Source organism: Corvus kubaryi, unplaced genomic scaffold, assembly GCF_017639235.1.
Source record: "Corvus kubaryi isolate FWS band 111438036 unplaced genomic scaffold, C.kubaryi_AGA036_p1.0 split3-73, whole genome shotgun sequence".
Lineage (NCBI taxonomy): Eukaryota > Metazoa > Chordata > Aves > Passeriformes > Corvidae > Corvus > Corvus kubaryi.
Genome location: NW_024582091.1, coordinates 10,289,852 through 10,305,564, shown reverse-complemented (window position 1 = coordinate 10,305,564; position 15,713 = coordinate 10,289,852).

Below are 15,713 nucleotides of genomic sequence, written 5' to 3'. Positions count from 1 at the left end.
ACCCTGGCCATTGCAGACTCTGTAGGCATATTCATAAACTTCTGTCCAGGAACTCCAGGACAGAAATATGTCTGGTCTGTAATACAGGTATACACTATAAGTTGCATTTAAAAAAGTAACTAAATAGCAGCATAAGGTCCATAGTCAAGAATCATACATTCAAGAGTTTATTTCATCAAAATAGGATTTAGTGTATGTTTTCCCAAAGTGCTTACATCATTTGTGTTTTAAACTTCATAGTGTTTATGGCTGTGGGCTCCCTGAGGTTTGCTACTGGTTCAATAGAGAAATATTGCTTAATACCTTCTCAAAATATGTACAAGGTCATATCAAGCTATCCTTTTTTTAAGCAGGAGCCCTACAGAAAACAGCTGAACAATAATCATACTAATGGTCCTGAATGTGCTTGTATCAATGTTATTTCACTGCATAAAGAAATCAATGTTATTAAAAAAAATCATAGCAATTATAAGGACAGCCAATTTGGGAGTGCTATTTACTGAATAGCTTGTGACCAATTTTCCAGTCCTCCTGTTTAAATTAATGAATAATTAAAGAGGAGACTAATTCAATTTCCTTAGAACCTGCCCAGTTTCATTAACACAGCAGGGAAAATAAAAAATATGTATTTGAACGCTTTATTCTTCAGGAGAAGCTGTTCTACCTCAGATGTGTGGAAGATTAAAAGAAACCAGCGATTAAAATAATATTAACACAGTTTGTAGCACTTCTGTTATTTTTCAGTCTTAAATTCTGGCAAATGAAAGATGGTTAAAGTCCTATTTTTTAATGAGACTTTTCATGGAATAGTATACATGCTTTGTGAGAAGGCTGAAAAAATGACTTCTTTTTTTTTTAATCACTAAGCAGCAGCAACCATTTGAAGGGGAGGGTGACTCCAACATGGCAAAACCTGGTGCAGGCTAGGATGTCTCCCAAGTACAGTGATACTGCATTAAAGCCATTTGGAATGCCAGCATGCTTCGCTGAGCATGGAGACTGTAAATGATACCAAAGCAGTATCTTATCTGGGTAGAACAAAGACTGTCAAAAAAATGTTCTTTTATTTTTCTTTTTTTTTTTTCTGGATGAATTTTTTCTGAATTTCATTTACCTTTTCAACAGATTTTAAATCTTTTGTAAAATACTCCAAAGGCGCATAGCACAGTGTGAGACTTGTAATCAAGCCTGAAAAGAGTGACAGAAAGCTGGCTCATTTTGTGTCTCCCAATGCTTTTCTTTATTCTAACCTGTCTGTTTACAGATTAAATCAAAGGAAATTTGAGTTTTTAACTCTTACAGCAGGTAACAGAAAAAAGCACAAAGGAACCTGAGCAAAATATTAGAAGTAAAATCTACATTCAGGAGAAAATCAAGGGCATGACTCACCTACAAAAACCAATTATTGTACATGCATAACCTGCTTTTGTTGTTGACCCACCTGACAAGTGAATGCATAGATTTAACATGAAAAAAATACCATGCTTAGCTTTTCATAATGAAAGTAACTAACTGAGTGAAAACACTTTGGGGGCAGGAAGGGCATGTATTAGTTGTTGAATAGCATGAAAAAAAAGATCTTGGTGCGGAGCTCTAGCAAGAAGAGCTGAAGTGTCTACAGCTGATACCTATCAGCCTGTTTGTAAAAGCATGTGATACAGGTCAGAGGTGTACCTCAGCCAGCTTTGGGTCTCTAAGGAAGTGTTTGAAAGGAAAAGTGAGCACTTGTGGTTTGCCTATTTGCATTCTGCCTAAATAAATAGATGCATATATTTTAGATCTCATCATCAACCTCTTGGGATGAACACTGTCTTTCTGTTCTGTGTTGGCACAAAGCTGCTCTGTTGCATGCCTGGGCTTTCTATGAGAAACGAATTGTGTAGGGGAACAAAGTGAAGTCTGGATATAGCTGCCAAGATGAGAATATATCACCGTATCAGGTCCCTTTGTGTGAGACTGGGACAGCTGCATTTTGCCTTTAATTCCATCTGGAATTTCATGCACATGCTTCCCTAGGGCTATTTTCTTTGTCACTGTGTTGTGGTTTAACTCCAGCTGGCAACAAAGCCCCACATCCGCTCACTCACTTTTCCCCAGTGGGATGGGGGAGAGAATCAGAAGGCTAAAAGTGAGAAAACTCGTGGGTTGAAATAGAGACAGTTTAACAGGTAAAGCAAAAGCCTCACATGCAAGCAAAGCAAACCAAAGAATTCATTCATCAATTCCCATGGGCAGGCAGGTGTTCAGCCATCCCCAGGAGAGCAGGGCCCCATCACGTGTAACGGTGACTTGGGAAGACAAACACCATCACTCCAAAGGTCCCTTCCCTTCCTTCTTCTTCCCCCAGATTTATATGGTGAGCATGACCCCATATGGTATGGGATGTCCCTTTGGTGTCACCTGTCCTGGCTGTGTCCCCTCCCAAGTCCTTGTGCACCCCCAGCCTCCTCGCTGGTGGGGTGGCATGAGGAGCAGAAAAGGCTTTGACTCTGTTTATGCATTGCTCAGCAATAACTAAAATATCCCTGTCATCAACACTGTTTCCAGCACAAATCCAAAACACAGCCGCATACCAGCTACTCTGAAGAAAATTAACTCTACCTTAGCCAAAATCAGGACACACTGCTATTTCTTTGTTGCCCCTTTAAAATAAAAACATAATTTAATTTTTAAGAAACACATGCTGAAGCCACTAAAATCAGTCTTTTTAATACCATGTTATCAATATTAAATACAACTCCTTTGCTCCACAGCTAGAGCACAGAACAGGAGGGATAGGATATTATCTGATAACATTTTTCAGCATGCCCATAGGTCCACCTATATAATCTGAAAGTTTCTGTACTTAATGTAAAGATTCAAAATAAAAGTTAATGCTCACACTGTATGTCTCTGTTATTTGTGAAACGGCTAAAACAGTAGTTTCAAACAACTAAGAACTTCAATTACATTAATAAATGGCTTAATGAAAAACGTGTCCTCTGTAAGTCTGAGCAGATTCTAATGGAAGTAAAATTAGAACCCAAATTTTCTAAGGAAGCAGGTGTCAAGCCATTCTACAGGTTATGTACTTGTTCTTTCATCCAGCTTTGCTCAGCAGGGTGAAATTTTGCTTCTCAGATCCTCCAGGCTACACCTACAGTGCCAGACACAGCTGGACACAAGGGAATTGAACACCCTCTGGAGGACTGTCTCTGTTGTTAATTATTAAGCATGCTTCATGGAACAGCTTCTGCTCATGTCAAACAGCACATTCCCAGACAGGGCTCCCAGTGGGCACTCTGAGTATATCTGGTTTGCATGGTAAGGTTTTGGTAGCAGGACTACTGCAGGGGTGACTGCTGTGAGAAGATGCTAGAAACTTTCCCCCTGTCCAACAGAGCCAGTGACAGCCAGCTCCAAGATGGACCCACTGCTGGCCAAGGCCAAGCCTATCAGTGACAGTGGTAGCACCTCCGGAATAAGATATTTGATAAGGGGTGAAAAAACTTCTGCAGAATTGCAGCCAGAGGTAGGAGTGCGAATATGTGAAGACAATAACCCTGCAGACCTCAAGGTCAGTGAAAGAGGGGGAGGAAGTTCCAGGTGCCAGAGCTGAGATTCCCCCGCAGCCCATGGTGCAGCCCATGGTGAGGCAGCTGTGCCCCTGCAGCCCATGGAGGACCAGGGGAGGCAGAGATCCACCTGCAGCCCATGGAGGGGACCCACACTGGAGCAGGTGGATGTGCAAAGGAGGCTGTGATTCTTGGGAAGCCCTTGCAGGAACAGGCTCCTGGCAGGTTCTGTGGCCCCATGGAGAGAAGAGCACGTGCTGAAGCATGTTTGCTGTTAGGACTTGTGACCCTGTGGGGGACCCCCACTGAAGCAATTCATGAAGAACTGCAGCCTGTAGGAAGCACCTACATTGGAAGAGTTCATGGAGGACTGTCTCCCATGCCGGACCAGGGGAAGAAATGTGAGGAGCCTTCTCCCTGAGGAGTGATAAACTGACCAGAGCCCCTATTCCCTGTCCCTGTGCACCACTGAGAAGGAGGAGGTAGAGAAATCAGGAACAAAGTTGAGCCTGGGAAGAAGACGGGGAGGGCACGGAGTGGAAGGTGTTTTTCAAGATTTTGTTTTGTTTTTCATTACCGTACTCTGTTTTGACTTATGATAAATTAAATTAATTTCCTCAAGCCAAGTCTGTGTTGCCCATGACAGTAACTGGTGCATGATCTCTCTCTGCCCTTATCTTGACCCACAAATCTTTTGTTATATTTTCTCTCTCCTGTCCACCTGAGGAGGGAAGTGATAGAGTACCTAGTGTCCATCCAGGGTCAACCCACCACGCTGGGCAAAGTCACCCTGCTTTGGGACAAAAGAGCATGTTTTAGAGAAGAGCCCCTTGCCCGTATTATTTATTAGCACTGACAGGGTCATGAAGACAAACATCTAAGTAGAGCAACTACTGTCATGCAGACAGGGATGCAGAATCACACGGTAGATTAAATGGTAGCCAGTAGGGTTGTTTCCACTTACAGCACTCAAAGATTTGGCAGTTAGTGGTAATTTTACCTACATACCACAACAAAAGCTGTGATAAATTCCTTTGTCCATTGTACTTTTCCCAGGGCACACAGAGCCACTTAGAATCTGTAAGAAATTCTATAATTTCTATAAAGAGACTGCTCTTTCTCAGCCAAATTCACTTTAAAACAAAATCAGCTAGTTTATTCCAAACCAGATTGATCTGCTGTGTAATGAAAAATGTAGAATTTGCACAAGAATGGGTGGAGACTGCACACATCCTTTCAGCCACCTCTGCCATGGCTCAGCTCATCTCATGCCAGTGGCTGCAGGGAGCAGAGGCTCGTGGTACTAGGGCCTGAAATAATACTGGATATTTCCAGAGTCAATTGTGCCTGTTGCATTAGACATTTTCATGAAGTGCTGTGTCTGTTGTACTCCTGAGTCCTCCGTATTATTTAAAAGGAGCCACGGTTCTGCAAGCCACCTTATTTGTACAGAGCATATTTTTAAAAGCAGCAGCTTCTGGTATTTTCTGTTTAAACAGCTGGGATTATGTGAAAGAAGCTGGAGTTATCTCAGCAGCTGTTTTGTCTGGGCAAGACCGTAACAACTGTGATCTTGCTGTATGAAACTTGGGATTAAGAAAAGCCATGCTACTATGGTCATCATTCCAACTGATCTGAGACTATTGTGTCCTCTTCTCAATCAAATCCTCTCTTATAGATTTTGGATAATGGTCCCTTCCAAAGTACTGAATGTGTGAAGCACAAGCTTCAAACTCACTGGTGAGGTTGTTTCTTTCCTTCCTTCTGAACTTCTCAGAACTGAAGGAGTATGGGATATTACACCATTTGCAATGAATGATGAACAGATGAACTGTTTTATTTTTTAATCTTTCCAAAGCAGGGACATCACTGTGAATGTTACTGGCAGCACCCTGCATCCTAGTGTATATTGCATTTCTAGGCCCAGGTCAGCATGAAGAGTTGCAAAACATGTATGGCAATAAGAAGGACACCGTGGTAAGGGAGTCTTGATGGAGCTGCCTGAGAAACTGATCTTCTTTACACAGCATGAATTTTTGTAACAACTGAATTTTTAAAAAGCCACCCACATCCAGAAGCTGGGAATACATAGACTTATTTACAGAATATGTGAACATATGCTGTAAACGTGACTCTAAAAATGGATTTTATGCTTGTAGCAAAGGAGAAATTGACTATAAATTCCAAGTGGAAAAATCTACTGTTGATGGGTGTATTAGCAGTAGAATGAGTGGGTGGTGATGTCTTCTCTGCTTGATATGAGAATTTGTACAGTTCTGTGTTGCTACACATCTCAACTAGCACTCATGATTTAACAGAAAGGAATATAGTCTAAACTAGCTGTTCAGACATCCTGTGCATTCAATTAGACACCTTCATAGGGCATCCAGCCTTCCTAGATGCCTGAGAGAGATGGGATTAATTGTCTCCTAGCACTGTCTGTTTCACTTTCTTGACTGTATAGAGAGCCAGAACTATTACATTAGATAAGACACCTGTGTTTTAGATAACTAAATTTAGATTATTTGAATTCTATTTGCAATGTCCACATTTTCTAAAGGATGTTGGCATGCTTGAGATCACAAAAAAGTTATTTTGCAACTACTGGAAAAGCCTTTCATGATATTCATACAAGCTTTATGAATTTACTTTATCCAAAAGGCACTCAAGATGATTATAGTGTAATTATATAAGGGAATAGAATAGATGTTGAAAGATCTTTTATGGGGGAGAAAGAGAAGGCAGAAGGAATAGGTAGCTGGAACCTAGAGCAAATCACACTCAGTTTGTAAGCAGTCAGAGTGAATAATTTGGGAAAAACTTTCAGGGAAAGGGTGTCTTCTCCATTTCTTGACATATTCAATTTGGAACTAAATGACTTGCTGAAGTACATGCTTGCTGGGTTTGGCTGGAGTAGAGTTAATTTTCTTCAGAGTAGCTGGTATGCGGCTGTGTTTTGGATTTGTGCTGGAAACAGTGTTAATAACAGGGATGTTTTAGTTATTGCTGAGCAGTGCTTAAACAGAGTCAAGGCCTTTGCTCCTCATGCCACGCTACCAGAGAGGAGGCTGGGGGTGCACAGGGAGTTGGGAGGAGACAGCCAGAAGAGCTGCCCACAACTGACCAGAAGGTTATCCCACACTGTCTGAGGGGGAGGCCTTGGGAGTGATGGCATCTGCCCACGTCACATTACATGTGATGGGGCCCTGCTTTCCTGAAGATGTCTGAACACCTGCCCGCCCATCAGAATTGGTGAATTAATTCCTTGATTTTTTTTGCTTGCATGCATGGCTTTAGTTTTACCTATTAAACTGTCTCCATCTCAACCCAAAGAGTTTTCTCACTTTCACCCTTCACATTTTCTCCCCATCCCACCGAGGGGGAGTGAGCGAGTGGCTATTGCTGGCTGAGATTAAACCACAACAACCTATTACAGTGAAATCCTAACTACTGTGCTGAAAATGAGGTTAAGTGGATAGGAGCCAGCCTGTTAGCTTGAGAACAAAGCCAGTAGCATAAAGGCATGAACAGGCTCATGGGGAATGGTCCATTTCACAGGACTGGATTACGGTATTCTCCTGGAATTTAAGAGGAGGATGAATCTAGTCAGTCTTTTTTCAGCACTTGCTTTTCTGTTCTACTGCCTGATTAAATGTTTACAAGGTGGGAGAATCTTACCACCATTTTGACACTAGAAGCAAAACACCTCGCATCACAGTATGAACAAATGATGCCTAGCAACAAGAAATTCGGTGCAGTGTGGGCTGCTTTGGTTTCAGATTTCACCAATTAGTTTTTATTTTAACATCTAAGATATAAAGAAATAGAATTCCAGATGGTACAATCTCTCTGTAATATGCTGTAGGATTTTGTTCTATAGAGCAATGTATTATTGCTATTCACTCATGCCTTAAAAGACATAGACATTATTTCTGCTACTTCATAGAAATAATCAGTCTTCCACGTGGTATATGGAAGCACAGTATGTACACATGCTTTATACCTTAATCACATCAGTTCCATTTCTCCTGTCACCTAACTTCTCACTACATCATATCCCCAGCTTGCATATATCACAGAATCACAGAATCGTTTAGGTCAGAAAAGACCTCAAAGATCCTCGAGTCCAACCTATGACTGAAGAACATCACGTCAAATAGACCATGCCACTGAGTGTGACATCCAGTTGTTTCTTGAACACCTTCAGGGATGGTGACTCCACCACCTCCCTGGGTAGTCTATTGCAATGCTTAATAACCCTTTCCATGAAGAAATTCTTCCTGGTTTCCAAACTAAACCTTCCCTGGTGCAGCTTGGGGCCATGTCCTCTTGTCCTGTCACTGGTTTCCTGGGAGAAAAAACTGACTCCCCACTTGGGTACAATCAGGCTGTTGTAGAGAGGGATAAGATCTCCCCTGAGCCTCCTTTTCTCCAGGCTAAACACCCCCAGCTCCCTCAGCTGTTCCTCACAGGACTTGTGCTCCAGACCCTTCCCCAGCTCCATTGCCCTTCTCTGGACTCACTGCAGCACATCAAAGTCCTTCCTGCACTGAGGGGCCCAGAACTGGACACAGCACTCGAGGTGTGGCCTCACCAATGCCGAGTACAGAGGGACAATCATTAACCTGGTCCTGCTGGCCACCCTATTGCTGATATGGCAGGTGGCCAGGATGCCATTGGCCCTCTTGGCCACCTGAGAACACGCTGGCTCATGTTCAGCTGCTGTTGACTAGTACATGGCCAGTTCATACACAGCTATTGCCCTCTTTGCTGCTTCCTGTGGCTGTCTGATTCATAAAGCTGCAGAAAAATACTCTGGCTTATCACACAGGCTGTTGTGCATCCTTTGATTGAAGCCATATCTGTAACCCTATGCTGTCACCCCTCATTGAAGGTCATATGTGTGATTCCTTCACAATGGTCTTGGGTCAAGAGGTATCAGTATAGAAAGGTCACAAATGCTGGTGATCTTAAAGACTTGAGGAGAGGATTGTCGTGCTGTGTGAGGGAAGTTATCGACAAATCATCCCAGAAAATACCATAATTAACTGGGAAGGGGTTAGATGGTCCTGCTTAATTCAGCATGTGTTCTGTCAGGCACCTAATCAATCATCTTCTCCCAGAACATCCTGAAACCATAGTTATAAGCCTGAGGTGAAATGGATCTGTAATTTGAAATTATGTGAGGAAAACTTTGTCCAAAAAATCTTGGAAGCAAAAAAAAAGAAACTTGGTTTGGGTTCATGAACTGAATGTGTCTCCTTGTTTCAGACAATAAGGATTCCTTTAGAGCAGCTGAATAGCAGGTTTCATAGCATCCCTCAGGATATTATGAGAAATTCAATAGCTGAGTTAGAAAATTATTGTGTGGATAAATGGAAAAACAATCTTGCATTAGCCATGCCAGGTTTTACTGCTCTTTGTTAGCATTCTCATCTAAATCGCTTTAATCAAGGTTTTTCAACTGCCATTTCCAATTACACTGGACTGAAATTTGTCCTACAGGATGGGAATGATTGATTGAAATTTTATTTAAGTTGCTTTAACCCCTTTCAATAAGAAGAGGAGCAGTGAACTGTTTAATATGTTTTCAGAGTTTTACTTGTTCCACTGTTGTGACCTCTTCAGAAAGTAATTTGGTACACTGGCTTGACTGGTGAACTCCTGAAATTCATGGTCCCAATTCTGGCACTTTTTCTTCCTGGACGATGTCTTTGATTTTTCTTCCTATCGCCCTCTTCACACATGCAAAGTAGCTGGATGAGCCAATGCAGAAGTAAAGAGGTGTAGCCACCCCAAAGTGCTTCTCTCATGCTGTTACATTGTTGTGACCTATTTCTTCCATGCCCCACTTTATCCCTCATTTGTTGTCATCACTTTCTATGTTTGGTCTCATTAATATTTTAAGCTCTAAAGTCAAGGCCTGTCGCCTTTATTTGTCTGTGAAGTTGCATGAACATTTCTTGTACCTGTTCTGCAGGTAAAATTAGAATAATAAATAATATTAATACCAGTTAAGATTCTGAAACTGGGCACTCTATCTGCAAAATATATTCCTTTTTTTCTTTCTATTATTCTTATTACCACTACTCTGAAGTGGCAGCTTAGTACTTCAAGTGGACTAACAGCATCTTTCAAAATCACAGTTTAATCACAGCATAATATTTTTTTCTTCCTTTGAAATCATAAATTTGAATTTGAAATAGACCATCAAAACTAAAAAAAAATTCAGTCTATCTAAATGTAATTTGGAATCGGATTTATCAGTCCAAATTCAGGTTCTTGCAATGTAGGTATCTGCATGTAAACAAAGCATGTAAGATCCAATTTACCTGACACAAATCCTTCTAGAGAGTTCTGTTTAGTCCCTATACTATGCAGGACTTCTGGACAAATACCTCATCTCTATGGTGAAGATATTTCAAGTTAGGTGAGATAAGTACTACATTGGTGCTCTCTTCAGCATTTTTGTGCTCCAGCTCCAGTCTCAAGGTAACTTACTGCTTACTTTAGAATAAAAATTAACACTTTTTAAAATCCAATTATAAATTGAATGAGTGTTGCACTGAGTGAACTTTTCTCCAGTGAGGCAGCTCCTTCCTGGTAAGCACTTGTTTGGATAGTGTGGCAAGGAGGATGACTGGGGTCCTGCAATTTGCAATGTTCTTGTCATGTGGATAAGAGCTGCAGTCTATAAAGCTGTCAGTCTGGTGGATTTTTACCAACAGAGATGTCATTTTAAAGACTGGAAGAAAGGGCATCACAAGTAAATACTATCCATCTATGTTAGGAGCCTATGCTTAGCTAGGGAGTGGTTTTGATCCCAAGGTACTTCAAACAGTGTATCTGGAATGTTAAGTGACTAAGATACTGCAAGGATCAAACTATTACTTTATGTCAGCAAGGACTGAAGGTTGCAAAACCTTCTAAGCTGACTCCTCTCACTGAAAATGTCAAGATCAGCCAAGCTTCAGACTAATTCAATTATTTTCCCTCTACAGTATGATGTCCAAAGGAAGAGTTCACAGTGCTGCAATGTCTTCAGCTGCCCTGCTGTCTTGGGGTGACTTTATGATGTTGTATCCTCTGTTGCTGCTCTATGCCCAGAAATTAATTTTTTGCCTTTTCTGTGCCTTTAAACTGAGCCCAAGAGGGGGAAGAGGAAAAAACTGAGAGAACTTTTCAAAACAGTTGTTCAAGGACACAGATATACACACTCCTCTGCATTCTCCTGCTGTGGTAGCAAGAGCAGGGGAAGCACCCTTCTGCTTTTCAGCCAGCTTTTGGCTCCTTTTCTCCGGAGGGAGACGGAGAGCAGAACTTTGTTTTCCTGGGACTTCAGTTTGTTTTTCCCTTCTTCTGTTCTGGACTCTTTCAACATCAGAACACATCAGGAGAATTTTCCACCGAGGCCCTGGAGGTGGGCCCACATAGACCCAGCTCTGAGGAGGACGAGAGAGACCACACCCGTAGAAGGACTCTGAAATCTTCCCAGGTTTCTCTCCACAGCGAGAGGTTTTATTATTTAACATTATTATCCTTTTCCTGTGTGTTTGTTAAAGAAACAGCTTTTTTATCTCTTTCACTTTCCTCCTGCCTTCTATCAGAGGATATTTTCCTCCAAATTTGTCCAAACTGTCACACCTGCACATTTTGGTCTGTCTCAGAGAATGATGCCTTCAGATCTGACCCCCTGTCTGCTCTGCTGAGTGCAGACAGCAGCAGAGCTGCCACAGGAACTGATGAGTGTCATGATTTCCCTTGGTCTTTCTATTGCTCTGCTTTTGAACGAACTTTCAATTTGTCACTGTCTAGGGTATATGTGTTGAGAACTCCAACTTGTAGGGATTAGTGAGAAACAAAATTCCCTATATTAAGATTATTAAATTAATCTGCTTCATTGAAGGGTGAAGCAGATTGAATAAAGAAGTGGCTATTGCACAGACCCTGGGGGCTTAGGGCATCAGTAGAGGAAATGGAATTATTTACTGCAGTGTATTTTAGTGTACTTTCAAAGTTTGAATCACCTTTGTAATTTGAAATCAGTTTGGATTTATTAGAGCATATCCAAAGGCTGGCAGAAATTAAAACCCAGCACTTTTTAAGCTTGAAAGTGTGTGACCAAGGTTAGCAGAGATGAGTGAACATCTCTGCATTTGACACATAGATGTTACAGAGAAACAGGGTGAAGATTAGGTTTTGGACCAAAATGTTGATGCTGTAACTGATCTTTTATTCTTGCAGCTTCCTTGAACATACTGATGCCTTAGGTTTTAACTTTTATATTTTGTAAATCCTGTACTGCCTAGTGTGTAACTCTGAAGTTTCTTGTGGCCTGTTAGCTACTGTTCTCTTATGCTAGTTAGACATAACAAGCCACTCTAGGTTTGCTCTCCAAGGACACCTAGATTGTCCCAAGCCCCAAAATGTTTAAACTAAGGCCTCTGAAGAGGAGGGCAAACTTCGGGTAGTTACATCATTAACTGGGGTCGTAACTGGAGAACTGATCCTGGTATGCAAATGGACCAAACTTGTAAAAGTGTGAAGAACTCGTGACCCAGGGTCTGTCTTGGAAGTAGCCTCTTGACTCCCCAGGGTGTACCTTGAAGGCCCTTCAAATAAATACCTACCTTTATTCCCTTATTCTTGTCCGGTCTCTGTTTTTAGGTGGCCACCCCAGGCATCAATACCACTGAAGCTTTTGGCATTTTAGCCAAAACAGGTAATTGAAATACCAAAACAGTCTCTGGTATGGCAAGAAAGTACAACAGAAGCTAGAACGCTTTTCCCTTTTTAATATCAAATTCACCACTGCCTCAAGAGCATAGGTTTGAATTTGTTAATTAAACTCTTCACCTCTATGCTGCCAAGGCTTAAAACACATTTTAGCTACTTCGTCAACATAGGTACGTCCCCTGCTGCCATCCAGCATGTCATCCTTTTCTTTGCTCCTGTGTTCAGCAAGGGTCTGTCTTCATACCTGTGGTAAAAACAAGACTTCTTTTACAAGGTCAGTGCTTTGTTTCTGCCAAAGTAGATCCTATTCCAGATTCGGTAAAGCTTTTTGATTATACCTGGGGGTACCTTGCTGGGTCACTACCTGGAGGAAATCCCATGCCCTTGGCTGTCCAAAAGGCAGTTTTCAAGAGTAGCTTCTTTTGAAATTAACTCCCTAAAATGGGAGGGGCTTCCTCCTAGCACCCAATGCCATAGCTCTCCTGTCCTTACTGCAGGTTTCCTGTGGGCTACCCCCTCTGCCCTGCCCCAGACCCAGAGTGAGATCCTTGTGAGATCTGTATGAGAATTATAGTTGGGACTCACCTGTAAAATCCACAGAGCTTCAGAGAAATTTCCAACCCTTGGTTCTCTAAAAATCATGCCGTAATAGATTAATATGGTTCACCTACTTTATTTTTCAAGCCGTCAAGTACATACTACACTCCTCAAACAAACGTGTAAGGACAGAGATCATTCCAAGAGCTCAAATCCATATTTGGCACAATCCAGTGAGTAATGGTGATTATGAGGTAAGAGTGAAGGAGACACGAGGGACGAGAGCTGTTGCTAAGACAGGTGTTTGGGAAAATTGAGAAAGGGATTTTCCAAAGAAATTTGGAAGACCTGGAAGCACTGACAAAACAGTTTTGGGCAGAAGGACAGATGGTCCTAGATGGATGGGAGGGGAGGACAACAGGAGACAGCAAGGCTTACTTATGATAGTAGAAAGATGAAAAGAGCAGAGGAAACACAGAGTTAAATTGTTTAGAAAACCAGGATTGGCATCCAGGTCTGGTCTGTGAATTGAGCCCTACAACCAGGACCAATTTAAAGCAGTAGCAGAAACCACATTTTTGCACAGCTGGAAGTAGAGCTTCAAACTGCTCCCCTGTGCTCCCATTTCTAGCGCTTGTATAGATTATTGTCTTCTCTGTTTCTCTTTTTACTAACCCCATTTCAAAAGTTTGAATAGGTAGTGAAACAAAACCACCAGAATTCATAAAACTTTACTTCTTTATTATAAATTACAATTCCTAGTCTAAAATGAAATACATAGAAAGAATGATGGGCAGCCTTCTGCTTTACTTTTAGTATTTACTGTCTGCTGTTTTTTCTCCTATTATGTGTAAGCCCCCCCCCGCCCCCCCTATCTGTCCTTATGATACGTATTAAAAATATAATATATCCAGGGACAGCTAAAAGGAGAGAGCCCAATACAAATTAAGGCATCACACAAAGGCAGGATCAGGAATATTCCCAGTCCCAAAGAAATAATAAAACACGGATTGGGAGGCACATGGGTAAACAATTTACCCATTGTCATGGTTGGGATGCAGGATGACATGCCTGTTCCCTCCACCCAACACAGATTTGGGCAGGGTGCATGCAGCAGCTCTGCAAATGGGCAGCCCCACATTGCCTTGGCCACTGCACAATTTAGCAACCTTGACAGCTTCCACAGGCTTGTTCTTTGCCCCTTTTTTTCCCATTATACATGAATCACACAAAGAGATCCAAACCCACACACCTCTTCATTACTTTCTGCTACTTTCTCTAAGGAGAGTATGTGGGGTAAGCAAAACATCTCAACCAAGCCAGACACCCTGTTTATGGATCTCAGAGTAATCCCACGCATTTTACAGGGTTAATCTGCACAATTCAGCTGCAAAATCCAAAAACAAACAAACAAACAAACAAACAAGTAGCAGAACTAAATACTGGACAGGGTATTTTAGAATTGTCCACCAGGAGCAGAAAAGAGAAGGCATCATCTTTCTTCCAGGTTCAGCTGGGCTTTCACTGAGCCAACAGCAGCAGGATTAGTCAACATGCAGCTAAATTATCTATGTTGGAACAAGGGTATCTCTGGAGAGAAATTTTCCTATCTGAATTATATCTACACCTGCACAGGAGTAAAACATGGAGTTTCCTTCTGTACAACTCCTGGGAAACATGCAGGAGGCCTGTGAGCACCTCCTGCACTCCTCTCGAGGTTGGTTACTAGTCCTGCTGTGCAGCAAGGACAGGGAGCTCTTCAAGTAGTTTGGACTTGTGGGACAGGTTTTTAATCAGCTGAGCCTGTAATCCTTCCACAGCTGTGATGAAATAGCCTCTGACACGAGGAGCAAGGGGATTTCTTTGGGGAGATGTGTGTCCTATGTTGCTAGTTAGGCTGTGAGAATCTCAGTCTAGAGAAGGCAAGCACATTTGCTATTTTTGCAAAATAGAGAGAGGTTTTAGCTGGGGCCTCTTCCAGTATGTATCATATCACAACCAGGCATAAGTAGCATGATCTTACCTGTGTCAATGAAGTGTAGGAACTTCCATGGAATAAAGGGCATGTGAATAGCCCTCAGAAGAGGAGGATGTGAACTGCTAGGCAAGACTTGTGTGTGGAAACAAGTGCCTTTGCCCACATTGGTACAGAGGGAGGAGGTGGCCCAGGTGGAGCTCTTAGTCAGAGCCTGATTCACTCACTGGGCTCTGTGCTTCTCTTCATTCTCTGCATCCACAGGGATGCCACTACTGCATTCCAGCTGAGTCACCAGAGTTGCCATCATTTAAAAGTGAATTCTATCCCACACGTCTGTAAAAAAGGGGATACTGGCATGACTACTACTTTTTCTGATGATGCCAAAGAAAGCTACTTTTTAACCTAGGCACCAGCGATTCACTATCTTCTTTAAATTTTGCTTTTATTACAAATTTATGCAATACATTTATGGGATATAATACAATGTCAGCAGATATTGAGTAAGGGGGTTTTTTAAAGTAACATTATAAAATAGTTGCTTCTTTCCTCTCCTTATTATTGACCAATAAATTTCCATCCAGTATGCACAGTCTCGTAAAATGGTTATTGTCCTTAGGCTAATAATTTTGCCTATAATAACAATTGATAGGACACAATTGAACAAATTACATTTCAGAACAAAGCCCACCAAGACGATTTTTTTTTTTTTTATAAAGAAGACTTACTCTGGACTACCTTCAACATATAATTTTAGTTGTCCTAAATAATTGCATTCTATTGATATTTGGTTAGTTAGGATGTGATTTTTGGGTGTATATTGTGCCATTAAAGTAAATGACCATAGGATTTTAAAATTACATTGGTTACCACTTTTATCTGCAAGAAAAGGTCAAACCTTAACAAGCTGC